This window comes from Phaenicophaeus curvirostris, chromosome 4, assembly GCF_032191515.1.
Source record: "Phaenicophaeus curvirostris isolate KB17595 chromosome 4, BPBGC_Pcur_1.0, whole genome shotgun sequence".
Lineage (NCBI taxonomy): Eukaryota > Metazoa > Chordata > Aves > Cuculiformes > Cuculidae > Phaenicophaeus > Phaenicophaeus curvirostris.
The window spans coordinates 41,152,798-41,177,812 of record NC_091395.1 but is presented as its reverse complement, the minus strand read 5'-3'; positions in this window follow the sequence as shown (position 1 = coordinate 41,177,812).

Below are 25,015 nucleotides of genomic sequence, written 5' to 3'. Positions count from 1 at the left end.
TACAGAAATTGCATGGATAGTCAGTCCTCTTTTTTTCATTTTTATATACTTTGTCAAACTCCCATCAGTTCACTGTCACAAGCCGTATATTGTAGAACAATCCACAAGGGAGACAATCATGTGTCTAATTAGAGACTTTCACTCAAAATTGATTTGTGATGGTAAGAAATATTGTGTCAATCTCTAGACATTCCCAAAATAATACTCTTCAACCTTCAGTCTGTAACTTCAGCTGCTTCATCAATCTGAGTTAACTAAAAAGCTCATATTTGTCTTGCAGTTGCTCATTGCCACGAATCATCACTAAGACTATTTGGGAACATGTTCATATTTTTCCCCTAAAAAAAGTCATTTTGGCAAAAATAAAACCTTTTTGGAAGAACATTTTCATTGGAAAAGTGCTTCTTACATCCAGACTACAACTTCTAGCCAAATCTGTGGAAAAAACAGACCAGCTTACACTTCCTAACTGTCCATCTGTCTCTAGTGAGGTTGCTAAAACACTGGGTTCTTGCATATTTTAAGTGCAACAAACACGGGGCTTGCCACTACTGGGGACTGTCTTCTCTCTTTTGTCATAGTTTGCCACATTGTATAAATAATTAACTCTTTATTGGCCCAAAGTATTGCAGTATTTTGAGGCAATGACTAAGACATTCATTGGTCGGTCAGTTTGTGTGAAATTTAGTTTCAGATTCCCTCATGCCATTTTCCTTTATTATTCTCTTTCTGGGGTACACTGAGGTTGATTCTTAGACATGTTTAAAATCAAAATTAATTATATCATTCATGTATTAAAGTGGTTTCCAACCACTTTGTGAACATGCCCGAATAATCCTATAAACAGCAATTTAGGAACTAGATGACCTTTGAAATACACCTACTTCCCATTTGTTTTTCCTTGTAGATGTGACTGATCACCTGAATCTCAAGGTGGGTTCTTTTCTGCTTTCTGACTTACTAACAGAAGTGATTTAAGCAGATAAAAATAGCATCTTTACATCCCACTGAATTGTCATTGTGTATTCCTTCTATATCTTGTGAACAACTGAGCATAGCAGACACACTGAAAAAGTTTATCAGTAAACATTCAGGTACTTAGTAATGTAGCAAGATGCCTGCAGATTGAACTTTTTACTCATAAATATATGAGTAAAGATTGTATCATTCAAACAGTTCCATCTATTTCCAGTAAGAATGCTCTGTTTTCTTAACCGATCACAGAACAAAAATGTTTGGCAATTGTTACTACATTGACAGCAAAAAAGTTACTAAATATAAACAAAATGTTTTGATTCCAGTGTCCAGGTATTTTTCCCCAGCCAAAGAAATTTGCTTCCTTCTATTACAACTTTGTTGGGTAACACTGATCCCAGTACCAGTGTCAGCTACATTTTCAGTAGGTGTGATCCAACATGTGGACCTGCAGAAAGAAAGATTAACAGCACTGCAAGTAATAAATATATTCTATAAATATAAAGCCACTGTTTTCTTTATGCAACTATACATTAACAGGATCAGAAAATGTTTTCTCTGTTATTTATGTTGATGAGAACAAAATGTAAACTTTCTGGAAGAAACAGATATTGCTCATGTAATTTTTGTTCAGTACTTGATAGAAAATGTAGTTGCCTTTTTTTCTTCTCTACATGTTTGGCTCTCCAGTAAGACTATTTATCTTTTGATTTACTGCGGTTTTCTCTTTTAAATTAATTTATTCTAAAATGAATTGTCTGAGATCAGTGCTTGGTACATAAAGGAGAATGGGAAAAGAGGACAGTGAACTACATCTTTTACCAGTCAGTACAAATACATGTGTACACAAGATACTTTGTAATTTTTCCAGAATATATTTTTAACAAAATAAAGATTTTGTTTTTCAACAGCTAGGAAATAATTTTGGTATTGTGAAAATCTGTTTTCCATCAAAAAACAATGTTGAGAAAAATATTAAATTTAGCCTGTTTCTAAAAAAACTAGTAGAATAAACTGAACTTTTAATAGTAGAAAAAAATCAAGTTTTCCTTATAGTAATTGCAGTCCTTTGTCTTTGAAAATTATATTTTCTAAGCATGAAAAATAGTTAGGATCATTGAATACTGTGCTTCAAGTCACAAGATTCAACTGATTTATGAATTTCTGCCAACTAGTTGAACAGAAGTGTTTTTAATTTCTTTTAGATCTGTCTGTAAATTGTATCAGTAGAGTACCAACTCCTTGAATGTAACATTTCAATATTTTTATCATATCCTTGGTGAATTGCTCACTGATAATCTTCAGTTGTCTTTAAAAATGTTCTGTTATGATCAATTAACCCAGTATGTACACCTACATTCTGTTATGATTTTCAGTAAACTTAATTATCTTATTACAAATTTTCTTTGCCAAACAGAAATGTTCAGCTTGGCCTTGATCCTGTTTCCTTGTTCTTTTATTTTGCCTAATATCTTCACAGTATGCAAAAAAAAATCATAATGGAGAAATCTTAATAGAGCCATTTATACTTCTTTCTTGCTTGAGTTTGGCTATTTCTCTGAAAAATGAATTGATCATTTATACTGAAAATATTTATGTCAGTTAAAATGAAATACACAGTTGCTCAAAGAGTATTTTCATGTAATTTGGAACCTACTCTTACAGATCCTCTCTATCAGTCAGAATATTAATTTCAGTGTTTCCATTTAGCTTCAATACTTGTGATTGGATACTTTTCAATGGAGTGGGCTCTAAGTAAATGCAGTGCAGAGATCCAGAAATAAACTATAAAATTGCCGTTGGTTTCAGTGTGTGTGAAGTGGAACGAAAATCAAGCAGACTACCAATAGGCCTTCTAGTGACTATGCAGTGAGCCTTATTTTGTAAGCTTTATTCAATCTGTGCAGTCAATCAGTGCCAAGCACATGATTAGTATAAATAATAATCCCTTCCATGTGAATGTCACTTCTACTTGCATTTTTATCAGGGTCTCTATCAAATTTTATCCTTGAAGTATCTCTAGTTCGAACTACTAAATCGTAATTTAGAAATAATTATAGATAACACTTGGCAGTGTGAAAGAATGGATTGCTGATATTTTCCAATGGGAAGCAGAAGCAGCAGCATATAAATATGTGAACAGTTCCATCTAAAATATATTTTTCAAAAAATAAGCTTGTTGTCATAGCAACCTTTTTCCATTGACAGAGAGAAATGATGAAGATGAGAAACACATGCAGTAAAAGATACAAGATTTAAAGTAGGCACAAGAGAAATGTAATAACATGACCAGTGTATCCATACAGCTAATCAGGCAAATTGCCAGATTAATCTTTCTTTTCCTCTTTGTCCTGTAATGAAATCTCATTTGGTTTTGAGAGAAAATAGCTTTGTAAAACCGTTCCCCATCCAACTAGAAACAAAGCCAAGGGTGAATACAAGGCTTTAGACATGAAGTACACATGAAGGAAGGTTCTATTTTAGAAATTCCAGCCAAAGTCCTTCTTGCCAACATTTTCCCTTCGGTCTTGCTCTATGACTTTCATCTTGTCTGGAAAGAAAAGAAACATTTTTTGTTTTTTCTTTCAGTTCATACTGAGTCATACTGTTACCAAGCATCTGTTGCAGAAGTGAGGCACAGTTCTAAAATTGAGAGATGTTTTCAACTTCTTGTTAGAATTTCTGATGGTATTGTGCGTAGCAGTTATGCTATCTGTGGTTTTATGCTTTTCCAGTTTCACTGAGTTTCACTTCAATGAAGTTTCACATAAACATCAGAAACTGAAAATGTATAATGTCATTCCAGTGCATTTGCTAGTAAACAAGAACATGTATCCTCTCACTCGATACAAACATAACTAGTAGAGTGGGCAAATATATAGTAATTTAAAACATATTCAAAATCAAAAGAACTTGCATTAAACTGAGAATAAATGTTTTCCTACTGGAGGAACTGAGGATATTTAATTGCTCTCTGCTTTTTTGGAAAAGAATTGAAGAAAAGTTATCATTATATGCATTTAAATCCTAACTGCATAATGTGCAATACAAGAAAGGCAGTCAATGAAGTTGTTAAAGCTACTGTTAAAGCACTGGGATGGAATTAACCACATAGACTAAGGTGATGTCTACTCTGGATTTGCTTTGAGATCTTGGTCAGGTCATATAGAGCCTGCAAGTAAATGAAAATTGTTTATTTCTGTTAACCTGTATTGGTATTGGATGAGGCTGCGCCCTGTTTTGAGCTAAACCGGAACAAATTCTTTAACTCTTCAGTTAAACCTTTATAACTAACTGCATTTTCTGAATTTATCATGTTTATCAGACAATATCTGCTTCTAGAAATGATAACACATAATATTTATAATTATTACTAGGTAATGGTAAGGATGGTATGCAGAGAGGCTGTTGCTTATACTTATTTTCATAGAAAACAAGGCCGCTGCTAAAGTTGGTAGAATGCTGTATGTAAGTCAAAGGGCTGAAAGGGTCAAACCTGTGAGGAGGAGAGGACAGGTCAAGTGACCCAAACCTTACCAATGAAGTTTTCCATTCCAATTACATCATACTCAGTATAAAGCTGAGGGTTAATGAAGGTCCAGTGAACACTGAAACTTTGGTATATGCAAAACTAGACCTAAGATTGCTTAAGGATCTTCATTCTGTAGATTTTGAAAAGAACTTGCCCACAGGGTCCACATGTGATATTCACTAACTTGAGATACAGATAGAAGTTGAAGACCTATGAGACCTAGTTGGTATGTCTAGGAAATCATTCAAGAGTTCTCAGTCCTTCTTTATGACAGCAGTGCCACTTACAGGCACAGTCTCTTTTTCATGGTGTATCTCAGTACTGTACTTCTTTCACAAAATGCTGCGAACTCTACAAAATCTTAAGTCCCAAACCCACACCTCGTAAAAACTATCCCCAGTCTGGTCCAGAGAATAAAAAGTTTTTGGAATACTAAGTGTTAATTGCTTTTCTGTTTCAAACCTTTGGGAGGAATTTAAGATATAGCTAAATCTCTATCAATATCAATATTTGTGCTTAATTATTTTTAATTTATATTCCTTACCTTATCTTTTAAGGAAATGCCTTATTTTCAATGCACTTAATGAAATAACAAACATAAGGCTGTACAAAAGGGAGTATAAAGAAGTTGCTGATTAGATTAGCTCTTTCTTTAGTGCATTAATTGTTATTTTTCTTTATGGTTGTAAATTCAATGGTTATTTTTCCCTCAGATATTCATGTCCCTTCCATGAGAATATAGTCTTCATATTTTATACTTCATTTCAGATCCAACTAGACAAGGTCTAGTTGCTCAGAACCCAGCTTGTATGGAACTGATATGGAAAGTATTTTTCAGATAATCAGAGAAATATTATGCAGTAGTGACATGAATTAATTGGCTATTTACCATAGGTGAGGTGAGACAGACAAGTGAGTTGTTAAGCAAAATATTTTTCAGTGAAAGTCTCAAATGCAACCAAGGCCCTTCATATTTACTTACTGTACAAAAACAATATGCATTATTTTCCAGAAAATGAGAAATGTTTTCATCATTAATGTTTCAAATATTTAAGAGCATCAGAAAAACCTTCATCCGGAAAAATACAAATGTGGATAACGCCATTATTTGCAATGTTCCATAAAGCAAATCACAGCATAAATTATTTATTTAAATATTTGGCTTTTAATTTTCTGGAATTATTCAACTGAGGTGCCTGTGAATTTCAGTACACAATCAGACTGAATCGCTTATGACCAGAATAGGTAAAAAAGTACATACAGAAAGTTTTATGTAATGAAGAAGAAAGCACTTGCACCAGAATGGGGGCAGAAACTACTATGACTGAGGCATCCAATATGAAGCTGGTCTGAAATTGTAGATATTGCTCTAGTGATAAAATAACAGCTTCTAAGTGAATAGGGTCTGTTAAAACGCTATACCTCTGCTCAATGCCCTAACCGTTCTGAATTCCATTCTAATTCTTCTTAGACCATACTTAAGGATATACATTTGGCTGGCCTAATTAATAGCTGCAGTGTTTCCATGGGACTTCAACAGCCAAATGTTGCAGTGCCTACAGCTTGAAAGACAAATGTCTTTGTGCTTGTAATCTGTAAATGCTGTGTTTTAGAAATGGAATTAATGATACATACTTCAAAGGTATGTTGAAAGAGTGAAAACTATAAAGATGAAGAAATGGTCTGACAACTACCATCATGGGATCCATATATAAACCTGACCTGTATAGATTGTTTTAAAATATTTGTTAGAGTCAAATTATCACCAAGTGTATTCTATAAATAAGCGAGTGTAAAGAACAGTTTAGGATAATAAGCTTGGGAGCTGTAACGAGCAGACACAAGTTCATTCCATTATCTTTTGGTAATTTCACTGAAGAATGCAAAAAATGCATATATGTATATATAAATATGTATCTCTTTTGTATTTCTTGGCTTGGTGATGGATGCTTGGAGGGTGTTGCATTTTAGATTGATAGTGCTAGTGGTATGTTAATCTGAGCAAAACTGAAACACTATTATTGCAAAAATAATAAAAAGTTGTAAACTGTTGACCTCCTCCAGACTGTCTACTTGATTTTTTTCACTGTCAAAAAAATCAAGAGAAATGCCAGAAACCAAGAATTCATAATCCTGTGCTCAAGTACTGCAAAGTATAATGGTAGTGTTGGAACATGAATACGACAGAAATAGAAGTGACATAAACAACACAGCTGACCTCTTTTTATCAGAATTTACTCAAACAAATACTCTGCCTGAGAAAAGAACAGATAAAGTCAAAATATGACCAAAATAAAAACTGCCATGAAACAATGTTTCTGTTAGAAGATACCTTGGCAATAGATATATAGCTGGATTTTCACTCAACAGTGTTCCTCAAAAGTACTTTAGAGATAATATGCACCACTTTAGGCACTTAACTACCCATTTAGACAACACTGATATCACTGCCACCTGTCTCCAAAAGCAGGTACAATCTGTCTGCATTTCAGTTTCTGACCATGAGTTTGTGTTCACAGCATCGGTTCTGATTCCAGCCTGCTGTTATCTTAGCTGAAGTCCAGTCCTAAAAGAGGACTCTCAGCCTAAGCACCTTCTTCCTCAGTAGACTCAATTTTGCAGGCGCGTTTTAACCCAGCTATGAAAACAGATTAGGAAAAAAATGATCTGGGTATTGGTCAACTACTTGTGCTTTTAGCCATATTGTAAGTCCAGGATACCTAGTAAGTCTTACAATAGACACTTTCTGCAGGATAAATTACCTCCACTGAAATTCCTACGTCAAATTAGGTAAACTATGTATTGGAAGCTATGTCCTGAGTCCTTTAAACTACAGTTTTTTAACCTTTAGGTCACTGGGCCATTTGTTATGCAAGAGCTGTTTAACTCATCCTCCTTCCTCCAGTAAGCGGAAAAAAATCCCATCAAAGCAAACAGCTTCTCCGAGCAGCTCACAGAGAATGCCATTTATAGTTAACTCTTCTGGAATTACCAGTAATCACTGGAAATGCGAAATATCTGGAAAGTAATTGGTGTGAGAGGTTTACTCTTTAGGAAAGAACTATAGCTAAAGTGCCTCCCCAGCTTTGTAAGGGATGAATCTGTAACATCAACTGAAGTACTGAAAAAGTCCAGCTTTTCATTTAGTACCCAGACAGAAAGCAAAAATTTAATTAAAAATGTCATGCTGAGCAAATAAGTGCTTCATATTTCTGCCCTTAACATTTATGTCATTTCTGCTATTGTCACATTCTAACAATATGCAGAGTATGTCCCAGCACAGACTGAAATTTACTATGTCTGCATTTCCCAGCTGATAACGGAATTCCATACTGGTGTACTGGTAATAGTCAGATATGGATGTGACAGGAAATTATTTAGATGTCCTTGAAAAGATCTTATTTTAGAAACAATTGGTGCCTTGGAAGGAGCATGGAAATAGACTGAACTCTAGGAAAGGACTCATCTTATTTGAAATCACTGAATATTCAGTTATTTAGACGTGTTAGGTACAACTGTGTTTAAGGCAGCACTCTCTAGTTTGAAACAATTTGCTGAATTCTAATGCTCTTCTTCTAGTCATGTTTCCCAAATTGGAATGGAAAAGTCATCCTTTAATGAAAAAATGCAAAACATTAATTTGCATTGCCTAGAGGAGGACAGCATGGAAAGAAATGGGGTGTCTGGAGTCTCATATTGCTATTTTTACAATTTAAAGAAACATTTAAATTGTTTGGGGTTTTTTTTGTTGTTTTTTGGGGTTTGTTTTTGTTTTTTAAGAAAGGCATTCTTGACTGTCACATTAACATGAAAACATGGTTTCAGCTTTACTTATAATCTCTTATTTTGTAGGTTACAAATATTATTCCAACACATTTCACATATTAGATGTTACATAGAACATGGACAAAATGTTTTAATATTGTGTCAGATATTATAGTGATTCAGTATTGCTTGCTAGAGATAAATAAAAAAATCATTTTCAGCCCACTTGTTATTACTAATCTATAAAAAAATGAGGTGATAAATTGACTAATCTGAGCAGCCCTGTTCCAGAGTCAGATACTTCTGGAAAAGTAATTATTTTCCATCTTTATATTAATTGTATTTTCTCTAAATTAATTATGCTCAATAGAAAATACTCATTGATTATCATGATAACTGAAATATACACCTACATATGGCTGTTCTCTGATGTTCTCTGAGTTTTAGACTTGCATTCTGAATTAGAGAAAAACAATATTCTATGTAAAGTATCCAGAAACATGTTTACATCAAAATCTCTCTGCGAACAATTTCACAGCAAATACTTTTTATTAGTTCAGATTATGAGCTACTTACTGTAGATTTTATCAACAAAATCTCTCAATTGGTATTTTCAGAAGCAAATTGGCTACTGCAAAATGCTGCCAAAGACTACTTATTCCAGAAGTTTGTTTAAAATTAAAAGCAGGAAATCAGATAAAAACCCTTTGAAATATGCCAAGTCATAATACAAGTTTTATTTGTGAAATTTAGACTGCAAAGCCTCATGAATGACTTGTAAAGAAAATGGGAAAAGTATTTTAATACCAATTTTCAAAGAGACAAATTCAAAATATAATTGTGATTTGTCAATTTCCTCCACTAGAAATAGCATCGGTTGTTCCATGAGAAATGTTCCAACAATGCATGCTTTTAGATTTTTCTTGGGCCTTCCTGTTAAACAAAATAATAAATGTCTTGCTAGAAAATAAATTTTTTTCTTATAATGTAAAAATAAGATATAATTTAAAGGAAAAGCTGTTCTGAAGAGGCAGCAGTTGTTTCTTTTTCTAATTCAGCTTCTTTACTCCAAAGCTGAACATGTATGAAATGGAAACAATGTTATTTTGCTTAAAAAATATAATGTTTTTAAAAACCCTGTAACTGCAGGTGATTGCACAGGCTTCATGCCATTGCAACATCTTGACTTTGTAATTATTATAAAGTGGACTTTGAAAGTGATAGAAACCCCATCCTTAGGATGTTCAAGCTTGATGAGATACAGAATTATAACAGCACTGACAGAGCAGAACTAGAAGTGCTAGGAAGTTTTTTCTGAAAGTAATTTTTGAGACATACTGCTAAAGAGGTACATACCACTACCGACTCTAGGGAAAGTAAATGGAAGTAAAAAGTCCTTTTTGTAAATAAAATACCGTTATGAAATATCTTGTCCATTAACACTGTATTTCATATTTTGGTTAAGATTTTTGTGTAGTTAATTGGGAATATCCTTGTCTAAAATAATTACACAAGAAAGCTAGACCTTCTTTATTTCTGCCATTTTTTTTCTCCATTTTATTCTAATCATTTAATGCATTTGAGTAAGTCCAGCAGTTAACTTAGAGATAATCCCTCTACAATGGATCTTTTACATCAAGTACCAAAAAATCACCCCTTCACATATTCTTTTGTTATAGAATGTCTTCACTGTGTTTTAGAAGCCCAGTATTCAAAAGTTCTACTTTTATGCACTCCCCTGAAAATAAAAGTAATTACATCGTGCACACAAGGAAAACTCCATAGTTATCGAAAGTGCCTTAGCAGATATGCTAATCACAATAAGCAAATAAAGGTAGACAAAAGCAAAAACAAGGCTTAAAAATCCAGGCAACTAGAAGAATATACTTTCTGAAATGTTAGTTTTCACTTTCCCTAACTTCACCTGTTGTCTGTAAGCAGTTGAACAGTAGCAGCATATCTCCTATTATATTCTATTATGTACATGTAGGTATTATGTATTTTAAATATAAAGTTAATAGATTTTAGTAGTGTAGGCAGGTGTATACCCCTAATTAATAGGCAAGCATTTTGGAATTTGATTATAATCATATTTTACAGGTAGGTATTCACTGTATCATAAATTTATCACATTTTATGCACAACAGCAAAATACAGTAATATGAAAAGTACTAAACAACAAAAAAAAATTCTCATATCACAAGTAAAATAAATGAAAAATAAGTCATAGTCCCTCGTTATTGTCAAGTCTAATAATCCCTATAAGGGCACAGGAATTACTGTGTAGAAAGACACTCCAGTCTATTTCTTGAGATAACAGCAATGTAAACAACCAGCCATTTATATAGCCTTGGGAAAAAACGTAAATGCCAACTTCCCACTGAATGCTTGGCAAGAAGTGCCAGTAGTAGTGTCACTAGGGCTTTTAAAATGTACAGCTATAAAAAAAAATCTAAAAAATATTTCATAAAAAAATGACAAAAGATTAGAACAGTATTTGCTTCTGTTTTGACAGATGCCTTAAGGTCAGACATTTTATTATTCTAGAATTATTCTAACTTTTGCGTAAAGTAAATCCATCATCCCAGGAGGATTTTCTTAGGTAGCCCGCATCTTGTTGCTAGACAAAGATGATTCTTTAGATCATCTTGCCAAAATAAGTCTTTTCATGGGTCAGAATAAAGACACATTCAAGACTTTCAAGATTTTATGGAACACTCTTGAAAAGCTTAGAAGTTGATTGTTGTCTTTATTTTGTATTAAAAAAAATGAATTTGGGAATTACTGATATGTGGATTAAAGCAATTCTTTCTTTCATTTCCAGAAATAGTAAATATTACTAGTGGTTCATGAAAATAAAAGAAAAACTAATTTAGAAACAATTGCAATATTGATAACATTAAAAATTAACTGCATTATTCTAAAATCCTCAGAAGATATAAAATTTAACTTGAATGTTCTTCAACATTTTAAAGTCACTGTGGTCTTCTGTCTAAAAATAAGTTCTGTGTGAAGTATTATGTTACTCTTTACTTTCATAGGTGAATTAAGCCTAGAAGTAATCTTATAGTGTTTTTATCTTATAATGGAATACTAACCTGTCCGATTGAGTGCAGCACTCTAATCTTCATAGGCCTAAGCAATCTAAGTTTTCTGATAGACGTGTCATAGAAGATTCACAGTCTAGAGAAACTGAGATGTTGTCTTATATTAGTAACTTTGACTTAGTGACACAATAGAGTCATGAGCAGTGTAAAATCTGCTGGAGTATCACCAAGCTTTTTGTCATGGTCTTAACACATTTTAACATACCATTTAAATATATAGCAAAAAAGTCCTACAAGAATATTCAAGATTTTTCACTACAGTTAATTGTTTAACTGAATGAAGAATTTTAAGTATGCATCTTTAGAAAATATGTTTGTTTTTGTTAAAGAATATTGCTTTCAGAAGTTTGTCCTTTAAGGAAATAATTTATCAAAAATTATGTGTACAGAGTTTCTATTACATATAGAAATACTTAGTTCACATACAATTTGCTAATCTATGTAATTTAAGACTATATTCCAGTTTAAAAAGTTCTCCTTAAACATCAGATCAAATACTATGCTAAGACAGCTAAAAAGGAGAGTGTACTTGCCCCTGTTTTTAGGGGCAAGTTACCTTGCGATGGGTCAGTATGTTATGCTAGAATTATGCTAGAATTATGCTAAATTTTGCTTAAAGAAAATCCATCTTCACAGGGGGGTTTACTTAGGTGGCAGGCATCTTCTTGTTTATCTAGGAAAAGTTAATTCTCAGATCATTTTGCCAAATCCAGTCTTTTCTTGAGTCATAAGGAGACAGGCTGTCAAATTTTGCATACAACCTTCTGGATTATTTCTAGCTTCTGAATAAAAGCCAAATGGTAATGGACTCAGTCATTAAAATGTTTTGAGAGAAAAAAAATAGGAGATAGAGGAAGTAATTAAAGTCTCTGAGAATTTTCAATGTCTGCAAAATTATCCTGCCTGTTGAGTCTGATATTTTCAATAGTAAGTGGTTAAAACACTTGTCAACCTCCAATAATAACAATATGTGGTCAAATCACTTTCCTGCGTGTATGAAATCTATTTTGCAAATTCATTTTCTAAGCCTGACTTTCAGACATGTTTTATTTTACATGCATATACATGTCATGTAAAGTATGAAGTGAATAACCCTTTGTAAACAACATAAAAGATTAAAGATGAAACCAATTTCTCAAATACATTGAGATTTCCAAACAGGCCTGTGCCTAATTTTGTGGGATATTTGTCATATAACTAATGTGAAGCTCACAGATTAGGAACAGTAATAGATACAGTTTCAAAAATACAAATTTCACGTTCTGGAAAACAATGAATTCCAGAAATTTTGTCCAGATTCAGGGTGTAATAAAATGTACACTAATATTAACAAAATCTCTCAGTTGACTTATTTATTGTATATGTCATTGCTAAGTTAAATCTTGCATCTACAGAATTAAAAATCAAGTCTGAGATGTAATTTCACCTATGAAACATTGTGTTTGATTTGTTCATCACCATGCACACACTTTAAAATAAGAGAAGATACTTGATTTCCTTCAAGGAAATTCTGGTTGTTGGAGGGTAAAAAATAGAGGTATACACTGGAAAGGAATCACTGAAATGCTGGGCATTCTTACTCACTTAACAATTGTCTTTGAGGCTGTAACACATTTGGGACTCCCCTTGATGCAGAATATCTTTAAGCTGAAATGATGTCGCTAACATGGCTGATGTTAAACCAGGCCAGATAATGATTCTAAGAAATTATGGTTCTTCCTTCGAACAGGAAAAGTTCATATTTCCAGGTCTAAACTTTAAGAGAGTAATTTTCAGGAACTTCCTTATCTGGAAGTATTAATTTAGATTCTGTTTTCCTTTTATTAATCTGTGATTTCATCTAGTAAAATTGGATTGCTTTGGTCTCATTGAGAGTGGAGTTTGACTTACACAGCTGCGCTTTTGTTTTGTTTTCTGTGTTGTTGAAATTTTGGCTAGTCTTTCATAAGCAACAAGAAAAATCTAGAGAGTATTAATGTAGATAGGAACACTGAAAGTTTCATAAATCTTGCAACTCCAGTCAGTATTTTAATTTTTTGTTAGTCCAGATATCCTTTCACAATTAGATAAATTGTTCTAATTTTACAAAGTTAATTTTAAAAAATTATTGTATGTATAATATACAAACATTATCCAAAAAACACAGGCTATAATGAGATCTAGAGGTCCAAGAAACTATATGTCATCACATTAGTGAAGATATTAAACATCTGTGATGGTTATGCAAAGTTTTTCAAGAAGCAGACTCCATATATGAAATGGAAAGATGTCAGATGCAGGAGAATATGCTCATTTAATTGCAACATTTTGAGTAGAAAATGCTTGATCCTTAGACTTATAAATTGCATTAGTTGTGCAGCAGATCCAAATTCACATTAGATGATCTCAAGACATTCTTTAAATCAGGCTATCATAGATAACAGAATCAATTATCAGGTACTAGTGTAAATACATTGTTTTGAACTATAGTCTAAGAGAAAATGGCCCTACCACAATTTAACCTCGGAACAGCTCTTACAGTTTTTACTTAGTACCAAAGAATCCATAGTCAGGTTAGATACTTTTCCATAATATCCACTCAAAACAACAAAAATACAGATAAGTAATTAAGCTTATGCAACAGTTCAAGATGTCAGAAAACTCAGATAAGGACATATTTTGAAGAACAATTTGAATTCAGCAGCATTAAGTTTGAACATGCTTTGATCTTACATCCATAAACTACTTTGGCAGTCACAAGGGTTTAAGTGTCATTGCCCTGAAGTGCCTGCATTTGGAAAGAAAAAAAAAAAAAAGTGGTTAGCTTTAACATTTTTACCTTTTAATTTTACCCAATTGGAACTAAAATAAAATGTTTACCTTTCTGAAACAGTTATTATGAAATATTTTCTGAATATTCTTAATCAAAAATGTAGTTAAGTGCTAAAATTGCAGCCTTTGCTCAAGTTTCCAGAAGACAAAATATTTCACACAGGTAGTACTCATCTACAATGGAAAAACAATGTACAGAAAAATTTTAAAGCCTGCCTCCACAATAAAGTGCTAAGGTATTTAGGTACAGTGTCAAAAAGGGAATTATGTGCCTAGATAGGATTTAGGTACCTAACTATTTCTGCGAATCTGGATATTCTTCTGTGGAAATAACTCATAAGGCTGAAATTATAGAAAGTTTTAAATTAAAAGATTAATATACCGTGACATTTAAGTTAAATGAACTGAGCTGCATTGGAATGTCTTGGTAAAATATTGTGACATTTTTGGGCACTAACAGGCTGAGAAGTATGTCAGAGTTTAAATAAAATTAGTCTATATCCTTTGGAAGTAAACTTAGACCTTATTTTTTCCCCTTCATTCCTCCATCTCTTTTCACAGTTTATTAGTATATTGCATTCCTGATGTGCATTGAGCTGAAACAAATTTTAGTGCTAGAGCTTACAGATCTTTCTACAACTTCAGAATGTTTCCTTTTCTCATTATGAAGAAATATACACTTACACATCTATCAAAGGCCACTCTGTTTTCTATCACTAAACTGGTTTAGCTGCCTGTTCCCTTTTTATGAGTAGAGCGCACATTGCTCCTAGTGCCTGTTTCTCTTTTATCATAAATTGCAGTCCCCACAGAATAGGAAGATATTTGTTCACATTACTTATGTTTTCTAAGTACGAACATGAAGTTCAGATTCCGATATATGTTTGAAAAGCAAAGTCAGAGCTGTTCTTGCTAGAAGGAATTCAAACTTCTTGAAACACATGAAACATTGCACTCATTGTTATGCGAGAAGGTCAGTAGTTCAGATAGAATCTGTATTACAGACAGTTCCAAGACTGAAACTGTAGGAGTACTGATAATATATTTTTAAAACACCTATGTTCAGTTATACGTTACTCATAAGTGTAATGGCCTTGCAACAGAGACAATAAAAGCAGTGATTTATAAAACAACCTTATCACAACATGTATTAAAAAGTGAAAGGAAAATATAGTTCTAGATTTCATAGTCACTCCTATTCATAGAATCATAGAATAACCAGGTTGGAAGAGACCCACCGGATCATCGAGTCCAACCATTCCTATCAAACACTAAACCATGCTCCTCAGCACCTCATCCACCCGTGCCTTAAACACCTCCAGAGAAGGTGACTCAACCACCTCCCTGGGCAGCCTGTTCCAGTGCCCAATGACCCTTTCTGTGAAGAATTTTTTCCTAATGTCCAGACTAAATCTCCCCTGGCGGAGCTTGAGGCCATTCCCTCTTGTCCTGTCCCCTGTCACTTAGGAGAAGAGGCCAGCACCCTCCTCTCTACAACCTCCTTTCAGGTAGTTGTAGAGACCAATAAGGTCTCCCCTCAGCCTCCTCTTCTCCACGCTAAACAACCCCAGCTCTCTCAGCCGCTCCTCGTAAGGCCTGTTCTCCAGCCCCCTCACCAGCTTTGTTGCTCTTCTCTGGACTCGTTCCAGAGCCCCAACATCCTTCTTGTTGTGAGGGGCCCAGAACTGAACACAGGATTCGAGGAGCAGTCTCACCAGTGCCGAGTACAGAGGGAGAATAACCTCCCTGGACCGGCTGGTCATGCCGTTTCTGATAAAGGCCAAGATGCCATTGGCCTTCTTGGCCACCTGGGCACACTGCTGGCTCATGTTCAGTCGGCTGTCAACCAACACCCCTAGGTCCCTCTCCTCCAGGCAGCTTTCTAGACAGACTTCTCCCAGTCTGTAGCACTGCATAGGGTTGTTGTGCCCCAAGTGCAGGACCCGGCATTTGGCCTTGTTAAACCTCATGCCATTGGACTCTGCCCAGCGGTCCAGCCTGTTCAGATCCCTTTGCAGAGCCTCCCTACCCTCCAGCACATCCACACTTCCTCCCAGCTTAGTGTCGTCTGCAAACTTGCTAAGGGTGCACTCGATGCCTTCATCCAGGTCATTGATAAAGACATTGAACAGGGCTGGACCCAGCACTGAGCCCTGGGGAACCCCACTTGTCACTGGCCTCCAGCTGGATTTCACACCATTTCCCACCACTCTCTGGGCCCGGCCATCCAACCAGTTTTCCACCCAGGAGAGTGTGCGCCTGTCCAGGCCAGAGGCTGACAGTTTCCGAAGCAGAATGCTGTGAGAAACTGTGTCAAAGGCTTTACTGAAGTCCAGGGAGACCATGTCCACAGCCTTTCCCTCATCCAGCAGCCGAGTCACTTTGTCATAGAAGGCGATCAGGTTAGTCTGGCAAGACCTGCCTTTTGTGAACCCATGTTGACTGGGCCTGATAACCCGGTTCTCTTGCATGTGCTTCATGATAACACTCAAGATCACCTGTTCCATGACTTTCCCTGGCACTGAGGTCAGACTGACAGGCCTGTAGTTTCCTGGGTCCTCCTTGCGACCCTTCTTGTAGATGGGTAGATTCATTTGTAGATTCATCTCCTTAAGAAACAGGCAAAACAGAGAAAGAGGTTGCTAATGGGGGTATATTTACTTTAAATTGATAGTGTCGTAGCAGTAGAGGATGGGCACTCGTTGAAAAACACTCAAGTATCACAGATGAAATTATGCCAGTGGGATCCTGGTAACAAGAGAGTATGCAATATCACTGTGCTGCTTGATTTACAAAGCTGATTTGATCATATTTTTAAATAATAAAATGTATTATTGATATTTCAAATGTCCTTTCATATTAGAAATACCAAATAACAATAGAAGTCATAAGGTCATTTAATTCTTGGACCAATATAGAATATTTGCATTCCTCATCCTAAAATATTCCTCATCCTAGAATTTTTAAATATCTATACCAGGTTTAATGTTTTATTTTCTATTTGCTAGGGAATTATTTTGAGTATACAAAATTCTCTTATTTCATTAACTAGTATTACAGTGCACTCAACACAGGCAATTGCTCTCATGTTTTGCTGATTTAGGGTGTTCATCATATTTAACTATTTCATCATGCCTGATAAAAACATGCTGTCATAAACAGTGATGTGACAAAGAATGAGATTTTCTACTCAATTGAACCAAACAACTCTTGTTTGCCTATCTAACATTATGACATCATAATGTACACCACAGACTGCTCTCTTGTGGCTGTGGAATGCAGTGAGATGTTGTATTGTCAGTTTTGTGAGTACCAGCACATTGCCTCCTCTTGGGAGGAGGCAACCTCCCAGATATGCAGGCAACCTCCCAGGTTGCCTGCTCAGGTTTTTTTGTCAAACAGTAAAAAGATGTTATATTTGATATCATGTTACAAAATAGTAAGTAGTTTCATGAGTGCTATAATTTACATTACATCAACAAACATAGTTATGCAGGCATATAGTTGCTGAGTTCCATCACCAAGCAAAGAAGTTCCTCCACCCGAGCACACCTTCCACAGGTGAATTCCCTATTGGTGTCCAGTACCAGTGCAAGACGAGGACATGCCCTGCAGCCTGGCATCTAGATGCCGGCATGCCCCCACTGGGGCTCTCTCTGGGAGGCTACATCAGTCATGGCTAGTGCAGAGTTTGGGAAGGCCTTAATTTTCTTCTGGGTGGACACCATGATTCCCTGGTCCAGCGCTCTGCGCATGCCCTTACCTGCTCATCCTGCCTGCATGAACTGCCATGCAAACTGCCTTTCCATGGCCTTATGACTCGCTATGCACCTGTTTGCCCACTCCTGTCATTGAAATCTCCTGGGCATGCTTTCGGAAACAACCTGTCCACATCAGCCAGCCATGTGCAAGCTACTACTTCTGGGAGTCAGAAGCCACCCGGCCCTCGCTCCCTCCTGGGCTTCCCTCTCTCTGGAAACCAACTTTTTGCCTTGATCTAGCATTTGGCTGCAGAACTTACTGTTGCTGTTGCCAATTCTCTCTTATTGAGGTACAACATCGAGATTAATTTCAATGCCACACTTCACCTGAGAAACAGGGCTAACTAATTCAGGTGCTGAGATATTCCCAAGACAGTACTATTGCTTCTGTTAAACAAGTTAATAACATTGCAGGGCACTGGACATTTAGATATGCAAAGCTTAAAAGATATCACCCTCTTATACTGTCAATAATATAGGTGCCTATTTAGATGAGAATCCAGAATCCTCCAGTCAGTTGCGCCTTTTCAGTCCCCCATTAGCCCAGTAAAATTTTACCTGGAGATTAAATACAACTACAAGTTTAGTAAACACTTTTCCTATCTCTTAAGCAACTGATTCCTCAAATAAATTTTGGACATTTTCAGGTGTGCCAAAAAGAAAATTCCTCACTATGTAGCTATCTTCACTCACAGAAGCTTACACGTTCAGTGGTTTTAGGCATTCTCAAAGTCTGACTCTCAGATTGAAATTTTGCCGTAAAGTTCAGCTGAAAGAAGTTCAAATAAACAGCTAGGTCATCTGTGATCTTTCTCTAACTTTTCTAGGAATATAGCCCACAAGTGAAATTTCATTCTTCAGTTACTGATAAAAGACCTCATAATGAGATGGAAGCTGCTGACCTCAACCTTGATATTTTGTTTATTGTTTTGCTTATTCTTCTTTCACCAGACAATATACATATGGGAAACAGACAGAGGACTGAATATTCATAAGGTTTCATGCATTTGGGCTGCAAGTGTAGATATCAAAGCAATTTTCTTTGTTATATGTAGTTGAAATGTTCTTCTACCTTTTGTCAGGACCTGATCAGTATTTATCAAGGGGAATATTAAATATTGAGCATCAATGAAGGAGCCATAATTCCCATTATTTTGGCTACTATTAACTGAGAATAAAATTTTAACAATATATTTCACTCCTCTATGAAGTGACTTGACAGAGTATTCATAGCTCTAAAATGTTAAGATTTTAAAACTATACAGATTTGAAGTAGTGAAGGAACAGCCAAACATTTATTGCAAAAAAATACCTACACCAGAAGCATAGGGCATTTTCTTCAGTATAGCCGAAAGAGTTCATTGTCTAAGTGAAAGAAATATTTTTATTTACTGACAATTAAAAATAAAGTGGTTCCATTTAATAATTTTTTGAGAGTGATTGTAACTTGCTACAGTCCATATAGTGATTTACCAGATTAGTGGGTTTGAGTGTAGGGTAAATATACTCTACTACATTTACTTGTCGAACATTTTATTTTTTAAAAAATGAACTATTTCAGGTCAGGTATTACTTTCTATTTTACTAAAAACATTCTAATACTCTGAAAAAAAGAAGTGCCAGAAATTTTCAGCTGAGGTCTGAAATTTATCACAAACATATGGGATATTAATTGACCCTCACTTGAAACTAATATATAACCAGTTTAACAGACCTTTAGAAGGTTACATTTGAGCTGCACATTTGCCTTCGGCTGCCTTAGGACTCTGGCCAGCAGAGGTCACACTGAGGCAGTGGGATGTCGCATTCCCACTTTTCTGATGACCTCTTCAGGTAAAACTTTCCATTAAAAAATGAAATTATGATTCCAAAAAAAACATACTCTGGCTGCGATTATATTGCTTACATGAACTCTGCACTTTCTTTCCTAGTCTGCAGGTTGCTGGTCATTAGTCTGCACCCTGACAGCAGTGTCTCATAATTGCAACAAAGTCCATTTGTTAAGCTTTTCTTTACTACGTTATTAATTTCAGGCTCTTCTCTATAACTGTCCACCCACACAGTACAAACTGCCTCATGTGTAGATGCCAGTTTTACAGGCTGCAGAACAGAAGACCATAGCAATAGTGACTTTCTCAGGGGCACACAACAACAAATGACACAATTAGGAATAGAATTTTGCTTCCTAAATCATAAATGAACATGTAAATCATCATGCAACTTTTCATTAGACTATGCAACTTTTCACTAAACTGCACAGTCTGGCTAGTTTTTCTTAAGCATCAGAAGAACGGAAGTATCTTGGACTGTATAGACATTAGTAGATTTTACTTCTTCCACAGCAATAGTACAGAATGCAGAGGTGAAAGGGATGGATTGATGGAAGGCATGGAATTGATCCAAAAATGAAACGTGGGCAAGGTGCTTCACAGTGGAGCAAAAGCAGGGATAAAGGTATTGCAAGTTACTATTCACAGTTCTATAGCAGCATTCAGGAGCCAAGACCAAGGCAAAGGTGCCCACTAGATCCTTTCCAGGAGGTAGCTAGCAGGAGCTCCATGAGAAACAGTGAGACAAGAGAAAAATGAAACTAAAAAAATTGTTTACTATGTCTTCAGCCAGAGAATTTACATGCTGGCAGAGCGGCCTAGTTACTCAGCAATAAGTGAGGCAGGATGAAATCGTTTCAGGTGATTATATTTCTCATTCTGTTTGACAGAACTCATTCTGTATCCAGGAAAGGAGGAAAAATATTTTTCTTGTCTGACTTCTGATAATTTTTTTCTATTATTTTTGTTGAGTCTAAAGATACTTGTCCTTGGTTTCACAACTTCCCTGTTGGTTAGAAGTCAATATAATTTTGGCTCTCTGTGCTTGGTCACTGTATGTGGGCTACGACCTGTGGTAAATTTTTCTTCTTGGATTCTGACTAATATAAGGGATAGACATCAGAAAATGTCATTTATGATTGGGGTTTATTCTGCAATTCACTAGTTAGAGTCCATACAAATATGAAGTAATTTTTCTGATCATGAACCTCCCTCCCCTTTTCTTTCATCTGTTGACCCTGGGAATCTTCAAGTGTTATTCATGCCTTGTTTACCTAAGATCTTGAATAAAATTTTTTTAAGGAAACTTCACTTAGGAACTATTCACTTCAACAGGCTTGGATCAAGCTATAGAATACTTATTTATACTATATCATATTTCCTGTATACTGTTAAATATATAGTATGTACTTTATACTATATATCCTATATATTATACTTCACATATCATATACCATATGGAATTTATAAGTCACATCATATATGTATAAGTAGTGTCAATGATTTACATAATATGTCAATAAAAGAATGGTTTTCTTTATTGATAATATGTAAATGCACGTGAATCATCTTGACGACAAAAGGCTTCCATTGAGTGTTATGATCAGTACAGTCTAGTTTTATAGACCTAGTGTCTTGCAACAAGTAAATCTTTTCCTAATCTTTATGAAAGAAACTTAAATTTAGAACATTACCTAGTACGAAGTGATACTATCTCATACTCTGGTATTTTTATCCTACATGACACATCATGTTATTACATGAAAGGAAAAAATATAAACCTACATTTACAAAAAAATAAAACTGTAGCTGGTTTCACATTTAATTCAACCAATAGTAATCCAGTACAAATTGTTTCATGTTTGGTGTACAGGCAAAATATGCTGAAGTACGTACATTATTGTTGGCAAAGCTTGAATTCAACTTGGAGCATGCTACTGGTTTCTTAGTTTCTGTTACCACAGTTCAGCATAACTACTGCATGTACTGAACTTAACAGATAACATAATGGACTAAACTGAATTGCTTGCTTGTACCTCTGCTAGAGGAAAAAAAACATATGAGAGCACTTGGAATGTGTGGGGTTTTAACTTGTTAGTCATTTTAGGATTCAACTAGCAAAAGTCTGCTTTGTTTTCATTTTTAGTATAAAATAGAAGCATAAATCCATCTAAATAATACTTTAATAAAAAACGACATCTTTCATAGCCAAATGTTATGAATATTGGAGAAAAGTAAACAAAAGGAAAGAGTACTGAACACAGAGAACAGCCTCAGAAAATAGACTTGTATAGTATGGAAGTGGTTTTGTTTCTGTTCTGTGTATTAGGTCACTATTGAAATGTCTGTTCTTTTACTCAGGACAGTAACATTATTTTAAGTACTGAAAGTATATTTTTTTTTTTGTAGATTACATAGTATGTCAAAGCTCTGTTCAGACTGGGCATGCAAAAGGCTTTTTTATTTCTACTGGGGGTGGGTTCTAATTACATAGAAACTAGTACTTCCTTTAGGGACTCTTCAAGTTTTTTGTCCCTGAAAAATAGACATGGATTTGTAGCCTGAAACATCAATACGAGTAGCAAACGCTTGAGCAGATTTCTAAATTCTGCTAAATACACACTTGCTGTGTTTCATTTATTCTTAGATTCAATGGGGCCTTTACTTGAACAAATTATGAGGGATTTGAGGGTAATCTGTGAACTGTTTTTAAAGACTTACCAGAATACCCTTGCATCAGTTTGACCTACCACAGTTTTTAGTATCATTAGTTGGTAATGATTCCAAAGCAATCAAGTATAAATAAGAGGGCAAAAGGACAGGCTTCTCTGGCACCTCTTTTAGATTAGGTAAGCTGTAAAGACATTCCTGTAAAGATTACTGATAATATGTAAGAGACACATAAAAATTCCTGCTTTGGTTAACAAGAGAATTAGAGATGTTTGCTTGCAGGTGAACTCAATTAACTCAGAATATATTTCCAGTATGGACTAAATGCAGCTATGTTTCTATTATGCTAAATGTCCCTAGTGGTCAGCCGTCTTTACTTAAAAAGATAGCCCATTTCCCAACAGTTACAACACTGTGGGTTTTAAGATAATGTCTTTTACCCTTTTATTATTTCAGATACCATTGTGTACTGACTTGGTAAATGTAGTCTTTTAGTGTTCAACTGAGCTGTCCAAATATTTAACTGAGCAAAAATTCAGCTCTGTTTTTGTATTTAAATGGAGACTTCTAGTGGTATTTATATGGTACTAATAGGTGAGTACCTAGCAAAAAAAAAAAAAGAGTTTTGTGTTTGGAAAAGCTGCCATCTTTAAAGGGGGAATTAAAATTAGAAACTATGAAGCATAGTTGTCAGCATCAACAAATGAAAACTAGAATATGTATTAATGTCTGGTCACTGATAGCTCATGGTCTAACTTGTGAGATACAGCCTTTATAAGTCATTTCATCCAGTCACAATTTATGCATTCCAAGAGTATTCAACATCTAGTATATAAAGATTTTTAGAAATATATTATTCTAGTGAAAGGGTACTCACATGTATGTGCTTTATGTAATATTGAAATGTCATAATAAGGAAGTTTAAATGTTAACATAAGAAGTGTGAGAAACTGCTTTGTCTATTCCTAGATGTTCTATACACAAATTATACAAAAGATTTTTCTTTTGAAACAGAACTTTTCTAGCAGTCTTTCTGAAGCAGAAAAAATATGAGGGAAAAATCGTAAGCCAAACATAAAACATGATGCAAAAGTACAAGTTAATGCAAGTATAATATGACAATTATTAAATTAGAAGGTAAAATGTTACTTTTCAGAACCACAATCACAGTGACTCATGCCTGTTGTAGCTCCTCATTAGGAATGTTGGTCTTGTGGTTACGGCAGGGAACCGTGAATTGGCAGACACATGTTCAGTCTCTGGTTCTACTAATATGCCTATGCAATGTTTACAGTGGAATCTAAGGCTAGATTAAAAAGAAACAAAACAAATCAAACAAGCTTGATGCTACAGTGCGGAGCAGCTCTGTGCGTAGCTCACTTCTTTGCCCCCCAGTTCCTACACAGTGCACAGGAGGTGAGCAACAACACTTGGGGCACAACACCACTTCCTTCTGGCCCAATATAATCCTGAAAAAAGGAATATGATTTAATTCAAACCCTTATGCTGTATTTAGGTGTTTTTCTCAATGTTACAAGGAGGTGCCTCCTCCCATTCAAACTTCACAGCCCAAATCCTACTATTCAGATAGCTGCCTGTATCCTTTCTTTCAAAACCTGTCTAGAAGAGGTTACAGGGACGCACTCTCACTTTTGCTTTTTTACAGTACCTTACTGGTTAAAGCATTCTCCCAAGACAAAAAACACAGTTTCAATAATCAGTTTTGACTGAGAAAATTGAAACTAAGTTCTTCCAGCCTTTTAATCTCCACCCCAGTGACCAACATGTAGGTAATGAAAAGACAAGTACAGGTTCCATCCCACATATTTTAATTACCCTGCTGTGGCAGGGAAAAAAAAAAAAGAAAAGAAAAGAAAAGAAAAGAAAAGTTAACTAGGACACAGACAGTGTCACAAAAGCAAGCAGACCTTGTAACCTAGTGGTAAAGGTCTTAAGCTGAAGGCAGCAAGATAATAAAAGTTGTCTGTGGAAAAGTTTTCTTTCCTCATTTACATCAAACTGACTGGTTTTGACAAAAAAATTACTGTGGGTAAAGAGATTGTAGAGGCTACAGAAGTACGTAGTACAAGATAACAGGGATTTATCACAGACTTAAGTTTCTGAGTCACATGTAACTGTACAGAATATAGGTAGAAACTGCAGATATAAACTAGGTTTACATTGCTTCTTGAAAATGAATGAGAATTCATGATTCTTCTTGGAATATAACTGTTTCTTTAGACTCTAGTGACAATGCGTTATCAAATTTATCACTTTGGTTCATTCTATAAAACTTGTTATGTTCATCAATGAGAAGCTTGAGAAAATTGTGTGGACAGCAGTCTAAATAAAAATATATTCATTTTGTAAGTCATTCACTCTTAATATCTTTCTGACTTGGAATATGTGGTATTTTTTATTATTTATTTCTTAAAGGCTTGCAAAACCTTTTTTTAATCACAGTATTTTGATTCATGGTATCTTTAGCATGAAGCAGTATTTATACTAATGTGTTCTTCCTCTTCTTTCACTACTGACATTGTTCAACAAACGCTCACTTACCTT